The sequence below is a fragment of the Aythya ferina genome, assembly GCF_964211825.1.
Source record: "Aythya ferina genome assembly, chromosome: 5".
NCBI lineage: Eukaryota > Metazoa > Chordata > Aves > Anseriformes > Anatidae > Aythya > Aythya ferina.
Genome location: NC_140301.1, coordinates 64,106,755 through 64,124,779, shown reverse-complemented (window position 1 = coordinate 64,124,779; position 18,025 = coordinate 64,106,755). Strand labels below are relative to the sequence as shown.

General features: G+C 51.0%; 1 long non-coding RNA gene across 1 annotated transcript; it reads left to right on the top strand.

Annotated features, from left to right (window-relative positions):
- Positions 1-14,923: 14,923 nt before the first annotated feature.
- Positions 14,924-17,276, top strand: LOC311437577. The gene is made up of 3 exons (XR_014693558.1): positions 14,924-15,052; positions 16,029-16,141; positions 16,222-17,276. It is a non-coding gene; the product is annotated as an uncharacterized lncRNA (long non-coding RNA).
- Positions 17,277-18,025: the final 749 nt, after the last annotated feature.

The following is an 18,025-nucleotide window of genomic DNA, read 5'->3' as shown; positions in this document are numbered from 1 at the left end:
CTTTTAACATTGGTTTAGGAAAGAGACCAAAAACCCACATCAAGCTCCAAAGAGCAATTATGGAGCAGTTGCAGGCAGAGTGCTGGAAATCCTTCCTTCCTGAAGAATAATAAGTGTTAGTGCAATCCTAAGTATTTCAATATCATGATTAAATATTCCAGCCTTATTAATTGAGTATTTTATATTTGTGCAAATGGCCTTGATCTGCACGAAGGCACACTCATTCCAACGTGCTGTTGAAAGGAAAGGGAGGAAGAACAAACTCCAAGGAACCAGCGGAAAGAAGCTGACTTGAAACGAGGGCATTGATGTGCTCCCTGGCAGGCTGCTTTGCAGGAAGCAGCTATGTGGAGCAAATGTAAATGTTTTTTATTATTATGATGATTTGCTTTGGTCCCAGAGTCATATAGATAGCTTGCCCCTGATAAGGCACAGAGAAACGATCAGTAACGGGGTGTCTGAGGGGATTCAAATTCAGTGGCAGCAGTGGTGAGCCCTGGCAGTGCCGCCAGCAGTGCGGTTCTGTAGCGGTGGGTATTAACCTGGCCCCGTGTAACCCCTGGAACGATGTAAAGAAGTCTCAGGCTTCTACTTCCCTAAAGCAGTAAAGAGTTAGAAGAACTTACAAGCTCTCAAACCTCCCGCCGCAGGGATACGATACTCCCTTTGCCAAGACCTAAGTAGCCCGATCTGCTCTGAAGCAGGAAAGTTTCATTTCCAGCAAAAAATTGCTGGGTAGAAAAAGAAGGATGATTGTCACGGCTCTAGTGACAATGAGGTAAGTCCCTGTGCGCAGAGCTGGGCTCAGGACCCCCAGCCGGTGCTGTCAGAGCAATAGCAGCGCGCTGCTCGTGTTAGGTGTGTGTGCTGCCGGCAGACCATTTGCCAGGGAAAGCATTCCTGCGTGTTAGGTGCAAATGTAAAAAATCTTCCTGTTTCTGATAGAAAACGACACATTTCTTCCCTCGAATTTAATTAACTCTGATTGTACAACATCACAGTTTTTTGCTTGCCTGGCAGAACATTAATGCGGCATGACAGGGAGGAGGCATTATTGCAAACTTCAAATGAAGTCCTCTTGCTCTCCCCTCTGCCCCCCTTCTCCTCATATCCTAACAATAATGGCAATTAAATAAGTCATTAAGATACCGCAGGAGGCAGCCGGTTCTGACAGGAACAGCTTGCCTCTTCGTTTGTGAAGGTGAGGTTCATCAGGCCATTTGGGATGAAATTTACTTGCAGTTACCGCTTTGTCTTGCCCTCATTTTGCTCTAAATTAATCTGTTGGACCATGGATCACGGCTGGCTTTTACACGACGAGCCCTGGGACACGGCGAGGTGCCACCTCCCACTGCTGTCCCTGGGGACTGTTAGCTGTCAGGGAGCAGAGGAGAGCTGGTGTTAGCCCTCTTTTGGGGTTAATTTGCTCTGTTGAGAAGTTTGCTCAGAACTAGTTTGTGTTTTTCTGAGTATCTTAGTATTATTTTTACACCCTCTGGACAAGTTCCACATCACCCAAATGCTAATGGCAATAAAGTAATTTGGTAATAAAGCTGGTGATAAATAAGGACTCGTGAATTTGTCGTGGCACTCAGTTCACTGGTCGTGGGTTTGGTGTTCCACCTCAGCTAAGGGTGCTGATCTAACATCTGCCTAATGACAGGAGTGATGGCTGGGCAGTGTACCTGCACGCTTTGCTCTGCTTTCATTGCTCACTGAAATAAAGCACGGGATGTTGGCAAACGGGGCACAGCTGCAAGCTGTTTGGAACAGGAGAACCTTTGTGTCCTGGTTTGGGTTCCACATGAGCAGCATTAACACCAAACAAGACTCCTGTTGCTGCATCCACTCAGTGATGATGATGATTTACCAAGGAAATACTCTGCAGGAATTACATTTTTTAACATTTGGCTCCTTCTCTGCAAATGCAAACAGGACACCTTCTGAGCAAGTGGTTAGCCATGAGCACCTTGCAGGGCCGGGTGCGTTACGGGGGGCTGTCAGGCTGTCTCGTGCTGAGCAGAACAACGCAGTGCTGGGCAGTGGCTTGATTTGGGGTTATTCTGGGCACTAGGTGGAACAAAGCAGCACGTGTCTAAGCCGAGCTTTAGGCTGAGGCTGTGCAGGCTGGGACGGGGAAAGTGAGATGTAGGCGTGGGTGGCCACGGCACGGGGCCCTTCTACAGCACAGGAGTGGGGGGGTGGACAAGGGACACACTTTTGGTCACGGTTAAGTTCCTTGCTGAGCAGCCTGCAGTGCCATCCCAGGCCTCTCCATCCCATCACCTGCTGCTTTTGGTTGTTTGTTTTTTGAGTGTTCTTGGTTCTCACTCTCTTACTGGACACAGCCAGCTCTGTCTGTAGGAAAACGATCAAAACAAGACAAGGAGCAAATTCGAGCATTAGACTAACTGTAGAAAGGTATTGGATTATTCTCTGGCTTCTTTTTAAGAATTAACAAAAATATAAAAACCATTTTGAAATGTTAGTCTTTGAGATGCTGTAGACGGAAGGTTTCTATTTTGGGAAGCAATGAGTGATAATGTCTCGAATTTGCTTTGTTAAAACTTGCCTGTTGGTGCCCTTTCAGTTACTCAGAGTCATCTCTTCTGGCAAAATGAAGGCATGAACTATCAGCTGATTGATACAGATGCTGACAGATCAAAATCTGTGTGTCTTCCTACTGAGAGGAGAACATCTCTCGCAAGATCTCTTTCCTCTGGGTTTATGAGTTAAATTGGGCAAACAGCATCCTTCAGGACATTGCAGCTCCATGGTGCATGGCTTTCCCTGAAATCACTGCTTTGAGAAGCCCTGAAATCTCAATTTCACCTCCTTTTCCCATGTCCTCACTCAGCTTGGCATTTGCAACCTTCCTTTAACACAGAAAACCCAGCAGAAGCAGAGCTGAGGAGGCAGAAATGAGGCCCCTGTCCCCCTGCCAGCCCCAGGCTGCAGGCAGAAACACCCTGCACGGGCAGTGCTGGCTGCCACCAGATTTGGTCTATTTTTATCCTCTTTCACGGCGCTCTGCCAGCAGGATTTAACGCTGGTGAATGTTACCAATCCTCCGAAGAATCTCCCCATGGCTGCCTCACATTAATTATGCTCTAAGCTGAAGTTTGCTTTGCTAAACGCTGTTGCTATTTTAGAGCCATCAGAGGAAGGCAGCTGCCAGAGACGGCTCTCTTACAGCAATGTACTGCTGGGATCTGGGGGCTGGGAGGTCAGGGGGCAGCCCCGGCTGTGTTCCAGTGCCCGGTGGCTGCCTGGGACCCGTGACCTCGCTGTCCTTGGGCTCTGCTGCCCCGGGTGTTGTCACACAAGGGCCTTTGGAGGAACATTTCCCTGTGCACCAGGATTCCTGGGCCTGGAGGGAATGTTTTCTGACTTGTTTAGATAGAAAAGTCAAAGCAGCCCATTTATGCTTCCTTTAAAGGGGCTCTGTGTCCCCAGGAGCATTGCAGATAGGCAGAGGGGGAGGCAGGGGCTGCAGTGAGTGCAGTGTGGGGACGTCTGAACCTCGGGCTCAGTTCCCTGCACTGGCAGAACTTCATCTGAGAGCGGCCAGGGAGTTTGGTGCTTGCTCTACACATCTGCAGTCTTCTAAGGCAGAAGCAGGAACCTAATGCACAAAAGCCAGTGTCCTTTGGATGAATCCTCACTTTCTGCACGAGTCCTCTGTGAAGAGAATGCACAGACAGGTCAGGGTGTGCCCTCAGTGCCACAGCGCGGGGCTGAACCGGGGCTGCGATGACAGTGAACATGCTCTGGGATGGAGTAATGATGATGGGACGAGTTCCTTCCTCTTTGTTTATCCTTTTTGTTTATTCTGTTATTCCCTTTTGGTTATGTATTTTGTTAGGCTGCCAGAGTTCAGACTCATTTGGACTGCACGCCTGAACCATTGCGCTCTGTGCACCTCTCCTGAGGGCACAGCACACAGAGGGCCTGACTGGAATTTCCCCAGGATCTCCTGTCGGCTTTTCCTATTGTTTCCTCAGCAAAGTGAACCAACCTTCATCGCAATGCCTTCGCCTGATGCTGGCACACTACTGAAAGCAGTGTCACCTGAGCTGCACAGCTGACACCTTTCCTTCCAAGGGCTTTATTCTCAGTGTCACGTGCCGTAAGTGCCATAAGATAAGGAGGTTGCTTCTTCTCATCTCAGTGTGTCCTCTCTTCCCAGATCCTTTGGGATATCTGTAGGAAATCAGAATATCAGAAGTATGTTTGTACCTTAGGACTGGGAACCAGCTGTAAAAACAGTAGAAAATAAAGAGGCTTGGCTGTACTTACAGGGAGGAGAGAGAAGAACAAAGAGAGGGCAATGTGGAGACTCTTTATGGTTGGCAGCAGTGTTTGTGCTCTTCTGGACAGAAAGACTGAGTTCCTGCACGTGCATTCAGCAGCATTTTTATGGTTTGGGTTACAAGAAGGATTAAAGGAAGAGTCCGTCACACCGTGTTAGTGATAAGGAACATTACTGAGGATTGTTTCACGAACCCATGCTGTAGGTCATGAAATCCCAATGAGATAAGCAATGTCTTTGCTAACTACAGGGAAGGCAAGGTAAACACCACCTGATACGCAGTTTCTACCATCCCACTCCCCCAGGTGTAAGGACTTCTGACTGGAATTAACAGACAGCAGTGTGACAAAATGACAGCTTGGAAGTGCTCAGCTGCTGGATAGTTTTGTGAGCAATCAGCATGTCAAAAAATGCGTTGTTCTGCAGGCTGGGGTGCTGCCCTGGCCCACTGCTCTCCCTGGGAAAAGAAAGGCAAAGAACTTGTTCTGTTGCCATAAAGAAAAAACAGCATTATTGTTCTACACATCCAGTAGGTTTCCAATTTGTTATATTAAAAGGCAGGAAGATAAATACACACTGTAAAAGTAATTTAATTTGAACTGGCAATAAAACTCACAGTAGTGCAAGGATCAGAAAGAAGCGAAATGAGCACAGAAAGCTGTGCTAACTGCGAGCTGTGAACGGGCAGTCATGTCCTCTCAGGAAGATACACGTTGCCTGGGAAAAGAAGGATTTTGGCAATGCCAGGACACAGTACCTCATTTGTTGCTGGAAGAGCCCTGTGATACAGATACAGAGTGTGTGCAGGACTTGCTGTCAGTAATTCACACAGCGTGCTGCAACTGAATCCGGTGCCACTGCCCCTCGTTTGCTGTGTGTTTTAGAAGTAGAGGCTCAGACGGGGGTACAGGGGTGACCATCCCAGAGCCAACTACCAAACCAGTGGCAGCACGTATTGCTGCCTGTCTCCAGCGAGTCACACCGGCTGTCTGCCTCTTGTCATTCATTATTTGGGCACGGCTCTGTCTTCCACTTGTTGAGGAAACTTCAGTTTGTACCTGAAAATGTTGAAATGCTTCTTTTCCTGGCTATTGCAAAGCGTGTCGGGCAGTCCAGTTTCACTGCAGAAGAAATGGAATGAGCCTCAGCAAGCCCAAGGGTTGGCATTTGTCCTGCTAGCTCTAGGAGATGGATGTTGCACTGGAGCTGACACTCCAAAATCAGACGGTGCTCTGTAGCAGCGGGGCATTACCGCATCTCCTTGCAGGAGCCAGGCTTATTGCTGGGACTAATTCAGAGAGCCTGCAGGCACTGCTGCACTCAGCAACAGCCTTCGGGGGAAGGCAGCTTTATTTTTCTGGATGTCCACAGAGTGCCATTTCCCTGCTGATGAGTAACGTTGCCCTTGCAGGAACAACAGAAGGAGCTCATGGTTACTGGTTTCTAATACACGGTTGGGCAGGAGGCAGATGGAAATAATGTTTCTGGAGCAGGCAGTGGGGAATAGGTGTTGGGTCAGCTTCCACTGCGGTCTCCAAAGGCTACTGAGAACCTGCTGGTGAAGCAGAGCAGATTTTGACTTGCAGTCAGCATTTCCTGCAGATACCTGAGTCGAGAAGGGCCTAGTCTGACCTGCAAACCCCAGGCATTTGGAGAGCCAGCAGAGAGCAAGGGCTTTTTAGCTTTATGTCTGGGCATTGCCAAGGCAATGGTGTTTCCCAGAGTCCACACTCTTTCAACTCTGGTTTGTGTTCCTATGATTTTCTGGGTTGCATTTTAGCAAAACTGCATCCCCAGATCCTGAGATGGGCACAGTGCAACAACACAGACTCCTAGGTGGTACCAATCCATCAACCATTACACACGCAGCAGGGGGCCGGGTGAGTTAGCCCAGAGCATTATGTACCCTCACATCTCAACACCTGGTTTGTGACCTTAGTGAAGTTTCTTTAGTAGTTGTTGTGTTTGTGGGACAATGAATTCAGTTGTCCCCTCTCCAGGCACAGCCCTGTGACCTTTGCAGCCCCTGCACAGAGCTCTGCAACTTCTTCAAACAGCTTTAATTACATCTGCTCTCTGCACGTGGCAGTCACCGAAATGCTGCTCTCTGAACGAGCCAGGGAACGCCATGTCTGCGGTGGTACAGCCTTTACTTGAGTCATGCAACAGAGCCGAGACACTGAGATCCACGTACAGCTCTGTCACGGGCAGAGCTAGGGGAGCAGAAGGAGCAGAAGGAGCAGAAGGGTGATTAGCTCGTGTGCATGGGCTGGGGGGAAACCTAGTGAGTGCCCAAAGCAGCGAGCTGCAGAGAGGAGCTGCTGCGTGTGTGTTAAACAGAACTATTTGCCCCTTGCCATAGTCAGCAGCGATTCATTTAATAGCAAAAGCTCTGAGGCATTTAATGGGAAATGGTACAAATAACTAAATGTACGAGTGGGTGCCCAATAAAGGTCAACAGTTGTTTCCACAGAGCCAGGTTGTGTGTTTCACTCTGTTGATCCACACAGCACTTCTGCTTCCTGTATAAATACAAATAAGTAAAAATAATAATCCAACCCATGTATAATTCAGTCCAATTCGTGTGAGCTACCTTCTGGCTTTCCATAACACAAATGAGAAAATTGCAGCCCTGCTGTACGTTTGATGCCATAGCCTTGCTCAGAAGCCCACCCCAGGAGAGCGCAATCGCCCCGTATGCATTCTCTTCACATGAACTTCTCAAGGTCACTGACTGCCCGAGCAACTCCTTTATGCAATTTCCTACCATTAAGTGCAGTAGAAGCAAGTCAGCCTTGGTGCTTTATTTATAGATCCTGTAGATGCACAGTTCTTGCATTCGATTAACGAGGGCAGAAATGGGATGAATTTTTTATCCATTACGGACCTTGTGCTGCATAAAATACTGTGCATTTCTGCTGGAGGCTCTCCTGCTTTAACCTTTGACTTATAATTAATGATTCAGCTACCAGTGTTTTACTGACGTCTTGCATAAGGCTTGTGTGGTTCATCTGTACTTACCCACTCCATATTCATTCCATCTATTAATTTGACTTTGTTTGGAGCAATAAGCCACAGTGTGCAGCATCGCCACAGCACTGAGCTGGGAAACAAGCACTGTGCACTGCTGATGTGGCAAGCAACATGAGGTGATGAGGCAACGCTTCTTTCCTTCTTTCTTTTCATGTTCTTCTCTTTCTGTTTGCATTTTGGTCACCGCTTTCATTTGCAAGACTGAAAGATCTTCCCTGGGCCTCCATCCCTGCTGACCCCATGGGATCATCTGCTAGTGATCACAGGAGAGAACGAAATGGGCTTTGGCTGGCCGTATTATTGCACACGTGAACTGCAACCTTAATCAGCAGTGTTCTGCTAACTCGTCAGTAGGATTTTGATCATTTTCATAAGGTTTCTTTCCACCCTCTGCTCCGTGTCACAAGTCTCTTGAACAAGCGTCGAGGGTGAGACCCAAGGCATCACTTGTGGTGCTAAGGCGCAACGCCAGCAGGATGGGAGGGCCAGCACTGCCCTGACCAAGGCCACCTGGTAATGCTCAGAGGGACCCAGAGATACAGACACGCTCCGAGCACCTTTCGTGCACTCTGGAGTTGTTCCCACTGCAGAACAGAAGAGAAGGAGGTGTCCCTAATTTTTTTCCAGCGGACGTATTTCCCTTTGGGATTTCGGCAGGTGCAACAGCCCCTGTCCAGCCCTCGTAGGGAAGCAGCTCCTCCCACTGATGTGATCTCCCTGTGTCCCCTTCGTGTGGGAATTGGGTGGGATGGGAGGACAAAAAACCTTCTGCAGGCACACCAGGTGAGCACGAGGAGGGCACCGTGTTGCCAGGGCTGTTGGGGAGCCGGGGGCTGAGGCTGTCAAGGACCTCATGGGATTGTTGGAGCAGGGCTTTTAGAGACACTCCAGTACCAAGACGTGTGCAGAGACTTGGGTCTCCTGGGATGTGAAAGCCATTAATCATGTGGAATTAAGGCAGTTAATCAAGTCTCAGAAACTGACAAAAGATTGTTCCTGAGGCTTTTTACCTTGAATATCTTTGGAAAATGATAGTTTCGGCTTTCCACTCCACTCCCTCTGCAAGCTAATTTGTGTTCTTCAGAGGCAGCCCAAGGTCAGCTCGGGACGGCGCTGCCCCCACGGTGCGCTGCGGCTCTGCCGGGGCTGGTGCTGAGGGGCTGCTGTCGGGTACCCTGGCAGGAGCTTAACTTAGGGCAAGAGCTGGTGCCGCAGGCCTCAGTTTGTCGTTGGTAAAAACTCGAAGTATTTCGGTCACCAAATGCACCACGTGGGACCTGCGTGCCGTGACGGAGGCGCAGGCAGGAGCGTGGGCAAGGCGCAGGCTGCGTCGTGCTGTCTGCGTCCCGACTTCACACAGAAACCTAATTTAGCTAATCTTTACATAATTTATGAAATTAATTTCGAATGGACTTGCTCCAGGAGCTGATTGTGCCCTGGTGGTTGCTGTTTGGATCCTGGCAGCCTCAGGGAACGAAGGCCCCTCCGAGGGCTGCTCCCAGCACTGCTTTTTGGCCCCCGGCCGGGTTCTGTGAGCCCTGTGTGTGTTTCACGGCCAGGTGCGGGCAGCTTGTGGAAGGAGCAGCGGCTGCCTCCTGCCTGCTCTGGAGGCCGCCCATGGCACTGCTGCCCTGCCGTTGTTGCTGCCCGGCGCTGAGCAGGACCCCGGCGCTTTTCGCCGTCTCGCTGCACTGATGGCAATGAAGCAGCCCGGCTCCGGCTGCACCTCCCCGGGGCAGGGCAGCCGCGGGGGTCCCGTCCCCGATCTCCTGCCGTTCCCAGCGGCAGCAGCAGGTGGCGAGCACAGGCTGCGCCATGGGCACCGCCAGCACAGCGATGCCAGCAGCAGCAGCGATAACGCAGCCGGCCACAGCACTGACAGCAGTTGCTTCTGCCACCCGCATCACCATCACACAGAAGGCAGGAGATGTCTCAGCTCCTCCTGTGGATGCTGGTGCCGCTCCTTTCCCCAGGCAGGGTGTACCATGGCACTGTCCTGCAGCCTTTGCCATCTGGCGGAGAAACACTGCTCTGTGGTCATCCCATGAAGGACGAGGCTAGAGATGCTCTCAGGGGTGTCGTGTCGTGCTGACGAGCAGGGTTTGGGACGGACTGATCTCTGCTGATGCTCCGTGCATCCTCTGGGTGGGATTTCACAGCACCCCTTCCTGTGGGACACTGCAGTGCACGCAGACTGCCCTGGGGCTTGGTGTGTGGAGGGTGGCGTTAGTGCCTTTGGATAGCTGTGCCAGGGTACGAGATGTGTGATCACAGTATTGTGCTCGATGTGTTCAGCTGGAGTGACGAGGCTTTTGAATAAGCAGTTTCAGCTTCAATCATTTTCCTGAAAGCTGTTTTTGAACAGAGTCTTCCATTAGGAAAAAGCAGTCAGGAGTTTGTCTCAGTTTCCCTGTCCGTGTCACCAGTGCCCGTCCTTGTTGCAGCCGGCGTGGCAGCAGCAGCCCTGGGCAGAGGTGGGTGAGTTGCAAGCAGTCTCTGACCCCTCTGCTGCAGCTGCACGGCCGTGTGGTCTGAGCCCACCTGCAGGTCCAGCTCCTCAAAAGCACGTTGTTTTTTAACTCGGTGTTTTGGTTCTGCACACGTGGCTCCCTGAAGCAGGGAGGTGCAGCAGGGAGCAGACACTGCCCGTGTGCTGCTCCTCAGCTCCCTTGCGAGTGCCTGCCTGCCTGCTGCTGTGCCCAGCCCGGGTAGCACAGTGACACAGCACAAGACAAAATGTTCTGGGAAGCCTTTTGGAGGGATTTTAAACCCTCATTGCACATCAGTCTGCAATGTCCTCACTCCATTAATATTCTGCAGGGATTAATGTAACCCAGCCCTAGCATGATTGCTCTGCTGATTAAGGGCCATCGTTAGGTGTCGCTTTCAGCTGGCTGTATGCTTTCAAGCTGAAGGCAAATAATGAAGGTGCGGGGCAGACAGCGCCTTCTCTCTCCTGCTTTCCAGGTAAAATACCTTCTTTGATTTACTTGGTTTATTATGACCACCCCTAAAAAAGCAGGACACAGATTAAACATTGCCAAACCTTTCTGCTCTCACAGGCGAGGCTATTTGCTAAATAGTCTGTCTGAGGCTCTTTTTGATGCTGCTGAACAACCTAGTAGCAATTTACTCGGCAGCCTGAGTTCTGGAGGAGTTGCACTGTTAAAATATACAGGAGTTTCTTTTCTCACCCAGAACGTGTGTTTGAAATGGAAAACACAGGGCAGGGTTTTCATCTGCAACCACATCGTACTCGGTGGGTACAGTTTGAAAAGGATTTATTAAAGGCATCGGAACCTCTCAGCTGCCTTCACTTACAGCGATGTGGCTGTTCCACGGGCGGGCTCAGAGCATCCCCCGGCAGGACGGGCACTGGAGAAGTGAGCTAAGTGCTGACAAGCGTGGTGAGGCTGTTGCCAGGCAGCGATCTGTGCTCTGCACATTGCGTTCACTTAATGAGTCCCGCAGAATTAGCAGCCCCCTTACTCTTCTAAATTAGAGTGTAATTTTGGGATCCGCTGGAGAAGCAGAGCCGGGAGCCTTCCAGGGCCAGCATCCTGCTGCAGCTTGAAGGGCACCTCCCGGGGTCACCCGGCCCAGCCTCCCAGAACATTTCTGATCGCCACAGCCTGCTCAGGGCTGGGTCCAGGGGAGCCTTGAACACGGACAGAAATTCAGCAGCCTCCCTGGGCAGCCTCTTCAGCATTGTCCTGCAGCACCTTCCAGGCAGCAGGGCACCTTTCGGGTGCTGAGTGCGAGCACTGCTCATGCCTCATGCACTGCTGTTCATGGGACAGTCTGAAACAAGCAACGAACCAAAGCTGGTTGTAACGGAGGGCAGAGACAAGTCACACTCCCCTGGTGGCTAGAGGAGTCGTGAGATGCCGTGCCGTGCTGTAACCTGGCCGCTGTGCTGCCCTGGGCATGCAGAGCCACACGGCTGAGTGAGGGGCATGGAGTGGTGCTGGGTGGGGAGGAGTCTCGGTTCTTCATCCTGCCTCTGCTCTTCATGGCCTCACGTGATGTTTTTAAGCCTATTTGCATCAGTTTTTGCCTCGGCCTACTTAGTTCAAACCAGGGGTGATAGGCACTGGTGTCATTCTGAGCTGCTGCTGGAAAGGAGAAGTTTGGTGCTCGGGAGGGTTAAAGCAGCCGTTGGCATTCTGCAGACACAGTCCCTGTGCGTGTTATCTGCAGCCTGATCGAGTCACAACTCATGCAAATGGTCTGATACTATATACGTAGGCTCAAAGCCTGGAGTCAGACTAGCCCTTTGTATTGAGGGGATATTTTGAGTGATTGAAGAGGAGTCCATACATTACCTGCGTACTTTTCAGTAATAGCTGAAGGAACCGTGTTGGAAGTAACCTATCTGACAGCAGAGCACTGTAAGGAGAAAAATGCAGAGAGCATTTCACATGCATCGTGCTACAACGATGTTTTACCCCTGCAAGGAGCGGTAACGATTTCATTTCTAAGTGACAAAAAATATGTATTTTGGATCAAAGCACTGCAGTACATTAACACTAAAGAATAATGCCTTTGTTAGCAGTACACGGCTCTCATCGCTGGAAACTGAATTATAAAACAGCGTTTGTGTGGATCGTGGGCAGATTGTGTCCCTCGGACCACAGCATTAAACGCAGCGTGTGCGTTTAAGGTGTTTCAAGTGGTTGCTCATCTCCCAGCAGCGCACACCGGGTGCTGCTCTCTGTAGCCTGCCAGCAGCAGGACAGCAGGACGGCATGACAGACAGGACAGACAGCAGGACAGCAGGACAGACAGCAGGACAGCAGGACAGCAGTGAGAATTTTGCCCTGCCTTCTCTTCCCCTCCAGCCAGCTGTGGCTTCAGGACCTTCTGAATCAGCCACGGCAGCTTTGTGCTTAACAATCTTTAAGGGATTTTTCTCCCATGGATTTATCTAATTTGCGGTACAGGCAGTGAGCAGTGCCAGGAGTGGGCTCCTGGGGTTTTTTGGGGTGCTGGGGGCAGCTCGCAGCCTCGCTGCCGGGTGGGACAGCTTGCAGCCTGCAGAGCAGTCCAGCTCTGACCCACCTGGCACGGGCGCTGCCTCGTCCCGACCCGCACCCGAGCTGCCCTGGGGTCAGTTATTCCGAAGTTATTGCCAGGAAACTTGTGCAGCTCTGCTTCCATGCATGTAGCTATTCCCATTCCGATTGCACCCTCCCTGAGATGCGTTTGCAAACGGCCTCCTGATCAATTATTTTCTTCTCTGTAGAGAAATTACTGTTGAAATTGGAAATACGTTTGATTTGCTAAGGGCAAAGGAAGGGGAAGACAAAACCTAAGAACTCAAGATCTGAATCTGAAAAAAAAAAAAAAAAAAAAGACAAGGAGCAGCCCTTTAATGTCCCAGGCAGCATTTTGCTGTAAGGAAATTTATGCAAAGCCCATAAAATGCAAGAACAACCCAAATTACCACAGAGGCAATCAGAGTCCATCACCAACAGATGTTAGGAGTGTGAAGACTTGGCTGCTGTGAGTGTCTGGTGTTCCCAAAAACAGAACCAAGCACAAACCCACTGCACACACAGCTGGACCGTGTCTGCTTCTGGAAGAGTTTGGGACAAGGCGGTCAAATTTCCTGGTGGAAAACCAAGTGTTGTTACTCACAGGGGACAAGGCAGTGCCAAAGGACGGGCAAGTACCCCGCTGTTTTACTGCTGTCGAAGCAGAGGCAGGCAGCTGAAGGCAGGGGATGTTTTACAGGTGCAGTGATGTGTTTGGGATCCTCCTTGGGGTGGCCCCGGTCCCTGAGGCAGTCAGCCTGCAGCCTGCACCCTCACGGCAGGGTGCGGACTTTTTCTTCTCCAAAACTCTCCTCCAGCTGTGATTCCTTTGAGTTCTCGGCCCCAGGTAGTTTCAGGCTGCCCCAGATCGTCTCGGCTGTGTGCCACACATCCAGGCCGATAAGGGAAAGATCACATAGGATCCAGGGGGATCTCTGCAGATCTCAGCGTGCCCCCGGGGATCAGGGATCACCACTCTCAGTATGATTTTCCGACTTTCTCCCTCTTCTCTGCTCCATCCTGGCTGTGTTTCCCCAGCTTGCTCTGAGATGCCATGTAAAAGAGCCCCCAGAGCATGGCTGAATTCACAATAAGGGCCATCTGCTGCCTCTTGTCCAGAAGCCCGTTAGCCAGTCACAGCAGAAAATCAGTCCTGCAGAGCCCGGCGGCCTCTTCCTTCCCTCTTGTGCCCCGTTTCTCCCCAGAAGGAATTCCCCCGGCGTTTTGCTGGAATGAACAATCGCTGGGTGAATCCAGGGCTTGCTGCAGGGCTGACAAGGACATGGGCTGGTGGCAGCCACACCCCGTGGGGACATCCAGAGCTCCCACAGCCCGTGGGGCTGGCGGTGCTGTGCGAGGTCCTGTGCTCATCCTGTGCCCTGCTGCAGTGGGGGAGAGCAGAGCCCGACCCTCGGGGCAGCGCCAAGAGCCCGGGGAGAGCCGTGGTTCTGGGGAGTGTTCCCTTCAGTACCATCCCCAAATGCTTTTGGCTTGGCTGTGGCAGTTTTTCTCTAATCACAGAAATAGCAAAACACCTTGGGCGTATTTATTCACTCGAGTTTTATTTTAGTTACTTATTATAAAAGTGTTAATAACAGCCTGAAGGGAAGGAGCAGGATGGCATTTCAGCAATGGAGAGCCGAGGACAAGTTGGTTTAAAATTTTGCTTAATGGACCATTATGGCCTTGGTGGAGTTTTTTCTTTTCTGCTGTTTTCATTTCCCCTCCCGTCACTTGATGGCTTAGAAAGCAGACAGAAAAGGCAGCTGAGTTATGTAACACTGCCTGTCTTAGAAACTGCTGGTAAAAATCAGACCTTTGGGTAAATTGACTTCATTGCCAGCAAAAGGTGGTCTTGTTTTGTCTTTGTTCCTGGTCCTGGTTCCTTGTTCCTGGTCCTGGGAGGGGTGGCATTTCCCAAGAGGTGCCTTGAGTTGCTCCAGCCGTGTTGGTGAGTTAGTTTTTGGCAAGCTGCCTCTGACACGAGGTGGTGCAGTCCGCCCCGTGCTGTGCTTCCCCATGAGCTCAGCTGCCAAGGCATGGGCACGAGGGAGCACTGCCTGGGGATCCTCGTGTGGGGACTTCTCCTGTAAGTTGTGTGCAGGCATCTCAGGGGACGTGCTGCACACCCGGCACCTGTCTGAGCCCAGCACCCCTGTGGGAGGATCAGCACGATGCTCTCTTGTCCCAGCCTTCCCTCCTGGGGCAGAGTGATGCTGCATTTCCATTTAAACCCAAGTGTCAAGCTCGGTTTGTGAATTACGATTATTAAAACGTGGCTGTTTATCTTCCTGAAACACTTCCGAGATTATTTATGCCTATACAATTTGTCAGAGGGAAATTTCAAAGGAATTAAAATAAATGTGTAATTTATTTGTGGTAGTTCAGATAGTCGGAGGCTGTAATTTCCCTGCAGGTTAGAGGTAGAAGAAGGAATAAATTAACTCCAACCATCCCATGTTTTACAGTTCGTGGCAGATCATCAGCACTTCTGCTGTTGTCAATCGGAATCTTTTTCTTTTCCTTTCCTTTTAAGTTTGCAGATTTTCCTTCCACCCCCAAAATAAAATACAGCTGTGGCGTTCCTTTGGTCAAGCATTACTGGCTTGGGGTTCCTCGGAGGCTTTCTGGAGAGCTGCACCTCAGCTTTGGACCCGCTGCCCCATTGCAGGTGTGTCTCCCCGCACACGGTGTGCTCCCGCAGACCCGAGCAGCCCCACGGCCACCCCTCTGCCTCCGTGAGATGTGCTCACAGCGAGAGGGCAGCCAGGCAGGCAGTCAGCCCCCTGCCAAGCTCGTCCCTTGGACAAACATCCCCCAGGGCACCTCCCACTGAGACAAGCGGGCATTTGAGCGTTAGTCACAGCAGTGGAGCTCAACGTGCGAGCCTCCAGCTTTTTATTTTAGCTGAATAAAAGTCAGTTTGTTTTTTTTTTTAGCTGTGTAAAGGGCAGTTCTCTGTGTGTTGGCTTGAGCACACAACCACAGCAGTGCGTTCTTTCTCAGGGGTGGCACACCAAAGCCAAGTGTGCCTCCTTGTACAGCTGGCCATGAGGAAGGTACGGTGAGTAGCAAGCTGCAAATTAACTCCCAAGTCGTGGCAATGCCCCTTGTGCCAGCACACAGCTCTGCTCCGAGCTCCATGGCACTGCTGCGTGGCTCCTGGAGCTCTGCGGGTGTGTTTCTGGTGGCTGTGCTGGAGCCCACAGCAGGTCGGAGCAGCGCCGTCCTGGTGAGGTTCTCGGTGTGATTTGTTCGTGTCCGTGCATGCAGCAGGGGTGAACGTGGCTGTGCACGTTCACCAGCTGCAGGGGAACTTTCTTCTTTGGTAATGAACTGACCTGCTCTGCTGGGAGGGGTGGAAGAAGCTCTGCTTCACATCGCTGCTGCTCTGCGCAAGCTCACAGAGCTGTTGGAGATGAAGATGAGATCTTTAATCAGGCTCCCTGTTTCCCTCCAGGTCTTGATGATTTTGCTGTAAGTTTATTTATTTATTTATTTTTAAAGCGTTTCTGTGTTCTTTACAACTGATCTTGAAGTTGTTCCGGCAGTGCCTTAGCCTTGGCAGTGTTCTGAGAGCTTCTAGGGTCTGACCTTGTTGCTGTTCATTTCCTGGGGGACTCGGTGGCATCCCCTTCCTCTTCCAGGGTCACACTGGGGAGCGTCCCCTCGCCATGGATAAGTCGCCGTTCATCAGGATGGCTGATACTCCTCAAACACAACGAGGTGGCTCCATTAAGAAGCAGGTTTTTTAAAGCAGGTGAAGAGACAGAAGTGCAGAATAAAGACTACATGCTGGCCAATGTTTTGTCTTTACAGTGGCCATTTTTTTAACTTCAGGTGCAGCAGCCAGGCTGGATGGCCGTTCTCTCCTGCAATTAACCGTTCATGTTTTCTGCAAGCAGCAATAGGAGCATCACAACCGGAATGCAGGTGGGATCTCCACTGATGCTTAGCAGCCTAGCGTGGCTCCCCAGGTCCCAGCAGCCGGGCAGTGGGGCACCACCGGCCGCTGGCCTCCTGCCTACCAGCTCCCGGGACTGTGGGGTCGCTCCTCAATCGCCCACTTTTGGGATCCTGCCGTCCTTTTCTGCTGTGAGTGCCACCCCTCTGCAGCGGAGGAAACGGGCAGCTTCAAGGGCTGCTGCGTGCTCTGGGCACCTGCTTCCTCCCTCCCAGCCGGCCGGTGCCTGTGCCCTGGGAGCTCTGCTCCTCCCTGGCCTCACCCCGCTGCAGCCGTGGCCACTGCTGCTGCCTGGGGGCCACTTAGCTGAGCGCCTGCTGCTCCCTTGAGCTGGGCTGCTGGCTCTGTCAGGGAGCACTCACGCAGCTGCATTTCCCCTGATTCCCCTATTTTTTTGCTCACTGCTGTACCAGCCCTGCTGCTGGCGAGCCCGGGAGGGAGAGGAGCTGCTGCGGGGCCATGCGGGGCTACATAATAATTTCACAAAATTACTATTAGAACAGGCCTTTGATCCAAACCTGCCACAGCTCATTTTTGTAGAGTTTTGATGGAATGAGCAGAACAAAGACTGAGGAGCCTGTAAGCTCATTGCAGGGGAATTAAGGCCTCTGTCAGGGTAAAGTTTTGTTCCAAGAGCAAGGTTTTGATGGGCCACTTGTTGTCTTGCATATCTGGAGTATAAAAACCCAAATTCCTCCTTATGTAAAGCATTTTCTGCTCCCTTGCCAGAGCACTGAACTGCCTTTTCAGCGAGCCCTTACCTTGCTGAGGCAATGTTGCCCCAGTTGCAAAGCGAACAAAATGGAGCAAACCAATTGTTGCCAGCCCCTTATTTTCAGTGCTCTTGGTTTCTGCTTGTAATTACAGTGGTGCAGTTTTCAGACACATCTGGGAATTTTCATTTGATAGTATTCAATTACAATGATTATGCTGTCTCCTATAATAAAATGTTTTCCATATGTTAGACACAATAAAATCATAATATCCCCCAGTGCTTCCCATGACGATCTCCACATTAATACAACTCTTAGGTGGCGTAAAGTGCATGTGCCTGGGCTCCAAAGGCACAGCCACAAACACTTCATGTAACATCCCCAGGAAGTGTCACAGCTTTCAGTGGGGCTGCTGTTAAACAGCGTGTGTCCAGCTGGTTGTGCTTCGATCTGACCCCGCAGCAGGGTGAGGTGCCCGATGGCACTGTGTTCTCTGCTGGCCTCCAGGGTTTTAAAGGTTTCAGGAGTCCCATCCTCCTACTCCACACATCTTTTTTGTGTCAAGAGGCTCTAGGCAAGGGTGAGGACTCACCTGTTTAGCTGTTTTTGGACTGGGCACAGCTCGCTTCTGTCCTGCTCTGGGTACGGCTAACAGCCCACTGCTGTGACGTGAAGCACAGCTCTGGAGGGGACAATTTCCTTTGTTTCTCTGAAGTCCCCACGAGTCACAACCAAAGTGTGCATCCCCCAGCTAGGACAGTGCTTGGCTGGTTTTTTTTCCTACTTTTTTTTCCTACGTGCTAGAGTAATAACTAAATCCCCTCCAACTGAAACCGCTGGCTTTTATCTGCAGCTGGGGCTGGCAGGATTAGCAGCAGGAAGAATTGCTCTCTGAGCCTCGTACAGGTTCCTTCCTTGCAGCTATGCCAGGAAACCAAGAAAAGCAACTGTATTTGTGCTTCTTCTG